A 4,701-nucleotide genomic window follows, 5' to 3' on the forward strand; every position below is an offset into this window, starting at 1 on the left:
GAGTGGAATGGGCCCCCCCCCCCCCATGTACAATAGTCTATGGGGCACTTGATATGGTCTGAAAGAGGCTGAGGCCATCCTCATGGAAGACTTGGCTTTCCCACTCTTTCTGGCTCCTCATGGAGGGTGTGTGCGAGAGGAAGGGTGCTATCTCTTACCTAACCTAGGCAAAGTGACAGGAACAAGGATATTATTTTAGAAAGTGCATCTCTCTTGTATCTCGTGGTGGCAAGATCCTTATCCAAACAGGACAGGCGTGCAGGGTGGTTGCTCCTTGTTATCTCGGCGCACGACGACAGCAAGAGTTTCACTGCTAGGAATGTTACCTATCCTTTATTATTTCAGCCCTTGTTTGCAATCACGCTCCATGTGGCTGAAGTGATAAACGGGAGCACAGCTGTCTCATCTCCAAGGGGCTGAAGACAATGCTGCCGTAAGCCGAAGGAGATGGATTTCCCTGTTTATTGAATATGTTTTGGCGGGCTGGGAGCGGCATTCGGCGAGTGAGCTCGGGAGCAGCGCGAGAGACCAAATGAAAAGGCGATCTGTTCAACAGCACTCTTGGCTGAAAGAGAAATTTGTTTCAATACATCTTTTATGAATTTTTTTTCCCCCCTAGCACTCAAAGATCAGATGCAGCAACCTGTGAGTGACTGACGGGCAGGCCGGAAGGGTTCCTGCCAGTGGGCAACAACCTGAGGAAGCTTTGCCCCATAAGATGCATTGGGAGGAGCACAGAGGTAATTTAGGAGGTAGGTGGGTAGGCAGGCCTGCCGATGGGGGGCAAAGAGAACAGTTGCCCCAGATCCCGGCAATTCAGAGGCCCGAGGCTCCCGGCCATTGCTGCCGTTACTGCGGCAACAGCCCGGGCCTTTAAATGGCCGCCAGAGCTGTGGGAGGGGGCAGCGCCCCAGTCCGGGTGGGACTGAGGGCTGGGTGAAGCCTGTTGTGGAGAGAATGGAGGTGGGTAGGGTAGCTAGGTGCTTCTTCACTCCTTACCGGCTACTTGAAAATGAGCTTGTGTTAGCTTTTATGCAGCAGCTGCCACTTCCAGCCTGCCTGCCTGACTCTGTAGCCCTCCTGTCGCCCAGCGCACACTGGCTTCAACCGCCCCAGAATTCCTCCGGAGTCATTTTCTATTTAGCTGGATCCCACGGGCAACCTTTGTCACCTGTGGCACCGAAGCAGCCCCCGCCTCTGTCCTGTTGATAAGTAATTTGTGGTTAGAATGCAAGATGCGCCTTTTTGTGTGTGCACCTGTCAACGTGGAGGGCCAGGAAGGACCTTGTGGACTGTCACATATGGCCCAGCACACATTTCTCCTCATTCCCCTCTGCCCTTCATTTCTCTCCATCTCTCACACCTTTAATTGCACTTGTGTTTCCAAAGCATATGGAATTCATTATTCAGCAAACAATGTCCTTTGCAATATCAGCCTTAATTAACTATCCGCGCTGCATTTTCTTCCTCTTATCCTTGTTGAATCTACATGCGCCGAGACGAGCTGACGGCCCCCCACACACCTCAGTGCCAGCCAGCCAGCCATGACCAGATAAGAAGAAATGGAATTCCTTATCGCTTACAAAAAAAGAGAGGAAACCCTGTAAAAGGTCAAGGTTAGTGGGAAGGGAGAAGGCCCTCCAACACAACAAAAAACCCCTCTCTTCCAAATCTCCATAGCAACCCAATGGAGCATCATGGGATGCCAGGAGGAGAGAGGCCTATTCTGTTCTTGCCGCAATATTTCCACTTCATTAGCTTCTTTATCAAGTATCTCTAGGCCAGGCTGAGTGTATTTTTGTGTCAGAGAGCAATGCGGATGATTCAAAAGCATGTTGACCTTTTCAGTGGGTCTTGGAGTTTCTTAGGGGAGTTGTGGCGTTTTCCTCTCTCTTCCCTTCCCCCTCATCTCCTGTTCACATGACCTCACCCAATCTGGCCTTCTAATCAAATCTCAGTAGCTGGTGAGCTATGCAGGTTTTTTCCTTTTTCCTCTCCGCCCTGACTACGGAGTGTCTCCTTCAGAGGCGCTGGAGGTGTCATGACCCCAGCTGTCAGAGCTGTGTGTGTGTGAGGAAGATTAATGACTCTGCTTAAGGAAAATCAAAATAAAATAGGGAAAAAAATAAATACAAATGGAGTGTGGGTAGAGGATGGGAAGGGACAGAGAATAGCCTCTCTGGATGATTGACTTTGCTCTGACTCCTTTAGAATTGGCTCAGAGTTCCCTGCGGAAGAACAAGTTTAGTCAAAAAAGACTTTGGAGAAGCTTTCTCCAGGCAAAAAAATGGTAGGATTCAGTCCTTTGATCTTGATTACTTGTGTATGTGTGCAGAGGAAACACGCTTCTATAAGCTGGCCCTCGTGCCGTGGCTCAGGAACAGAATATGGTCCTCACAAAGCATCGGGAAAAGTATCTGACAGGGCAGAGTTTAGTTCAGCGAAGCATCTGTCATGATACAGAATTTCACACCTACAGAATGGGAAGCGACTGTCTAGGAAGGAGTACGGCAGAAAGGGATCTAGGGGTTGTAGTGGACCACAAGCTAAACATGAGTCAACAGTGTGACGCTGTTGCAAAAAAACCCAACGTGATTCTAGGATGCATTAACAGGTGTGTTGTGAGCAACACACGAGAAGTCATTCTTCCGCTCTACTCTGCGCTGGTTAGGCCTCAGATGGAGGATTGTGTCCAGTGCTGGGCGCCACATTTCAAGAAGGATGCAGAGAAATCGGAGAGGGTCCAGAGAAGAGCAACAAGAATGATGAAAGCTCTAGAGAACATGGCCTATGACGGAAGACTGAAAGAACTGGGCTTGTTTAGTTTGGAAATAGAAGATTGAGGGGGGACATGGTAGTGGTTTTCAGGTATCTAAAACGGTGTCACAAAGAGGAGGGAGAAAACTTGTTCTTCCTGGCCTCTAAGGATAGAACAAGAAGCAATGGGCTTAAACTGCAGCAAGGGAGATTTAGGTTGGACATTAGGAAAAAGTTCCTAACTGTCAGGATGGTTAAACACTGGAATAAATTGCCCAGGGAGGTTGTAGAATCTGCATCACTGGAGATATTTAAGAGTAGGTTAGATAAATGTCTATCAGGGATGGTCTAGATGGTGTTGGGTCCTACTGTGAGGGCAGGGGACTGGACTCGATGATCTCTCGAGGTCCCTTCCAGTCCTAGTATTCTATGATTCTAAGATTATATGATCGAGGTGTCCTGGACTGCTTTCTAGACCAAGGCTCTAGCACTTGGCAGTGAAAATGTAGGAAATTTCACCATCTGGTCCATGTTACGGAATAGGTTACACCTGACTTTGAGTTATGGGGCCAGTTCATCAGTAGGTATAAATTGGTGTCGCGCTATTGGAACTTGGCTGATTGCACCAGTGGAGGAGCTGGTCTTTGGGATCTGTTTCTGAGCCAGGTCACTGGGGTTTCTCCTACTCTTCTTCCACAAACCAACCGGCCTTTAATTCCACCTGTACAGCCAGCAGAGCATTAACAGTTTCCTGGAGATGTCACATTGTGGAAACCGAGCTGAATCTCCCATCACAGAATCTGAGGGCAGGGAGCTTGTACCTGTATTTAAAATGACTTGAATTAGGCTAGGAAGACCGTGTGATGACCACCATCTCTTCCCTATTGAAGGGAACCTTAGATCTGAAAGTTGGTGTGACGTACTAACCACCCACATCTATGTTTGGGCAGGAAAGAAGAGAAAGCCAAGACAGCGCAACACACTGGTGTTATTCCATCCTCCACATACACCGATTTATCTCGACAAACACTTCCTGGAAGTCATCGTCTCTACACTCCGAGACATAACTCTGAGCATCGTGCACTAGCAGGCTACCAAGATATATCTGGGAAGCGATCTAGCATAAGTGCTCCATAAAACAAAAAGCCGCGTGGATCTTTCAGCACTCCAGAGAAGAATAGGTGCTGTCCCTTAAGTGGGGATCCCGAAAGCCATGATCATGAGGCAATTCATTTGTGCACAGCACTTTATCAAGGCAAAACCAAAAGATGGCCGCAATCGGATACAGCAAATCACGCCTCTAGCACACAAATAAAAAGGACAAGAAGTTGGATAAACCGTATTAAAACAAAGCAAAGCAAGGAAAGCAGATGGCCAATTACCGATGCTCCAAACCTCCAAGGTTGAGAACTCAACTAAATGCAGTAACCAAAATTCTTTGCCCAAGGGAATTAGGCCAGAAAAGCCCCACACATGTCTATATCCCAGGGACGCAGTGGGTTGTAGTGGATGTACCACTGAACTCATACCTTGAGCATGTGTATTTTTTTTCCTGGTTCTGCCACTGGCCTGGTGGGATGGCCTTGGAGAAGTCACATCACTGCCACGTGCCTCAGTGTCCCCAGCTGTAATATGGAGATAGTGATACTGACGTAAGAACATAAGAATGTCCAGACTGGGTCAGACCAAAGGTCCATCTAGCCCAGCGTCCTGTCTTCCAACAGTGGCCAATGACAGGTGCCCCAGAGGAGGTGAACAGAACAGGGAATCCTCATGTGACCCATCCCCTGTCACCTATTTCCAGCCCCTGACAAATAGAGTCTAGGGTCACCATTCCTGCCAATCCTGGCTAATAGCCATCGATGGACCTGTCCTCCACAAAAGTACCTAGCTCTTTTCTGAACCCTGTTAAAGTCCTGTCTTCTCAACATCCTCTGGCAAGGA

The 4,701-nt window shown here is 48.4% G+C and overlaps 1 long non-coding RNA gene across 1 annotated transcript; it reads right to left on the minus strand.

Annotated features, from left to right (window-relative positions):
- Positions 1 to 347: 347 nt before the first annotated feature.
- LOC112544852 (uncharacterized) lies at positions 348 to 4,468 on the minus strand. The gene is made up of 3 exons (XR_003088179.2): positions 4,287 to 4,468; positions 1,000 to 1,202; positions 348 to 565 (listed from the first exon to the last, which is right to left on the minus strand). It is a non-coding gene; the product is annotated as an uncharacterized LOC112544852 (long non-coding RNA).
- Positions 4,469 to 4,701: the final 233 nt, after the last annotated feature.

Source organism: Pelodiscus sinensis, chromosome 10, assembly GCF_049634645.1.
Source record: "Pelodiscus sinensis isolate JC-2024 chromosome 10, ASM4963464v1, whole genome shotgun sequence".
NCBI lineage: Eukaryota > Metazoa > Chordata > Testudines > Trionychidae > Pelodiscus > Pelodiscus sinensis.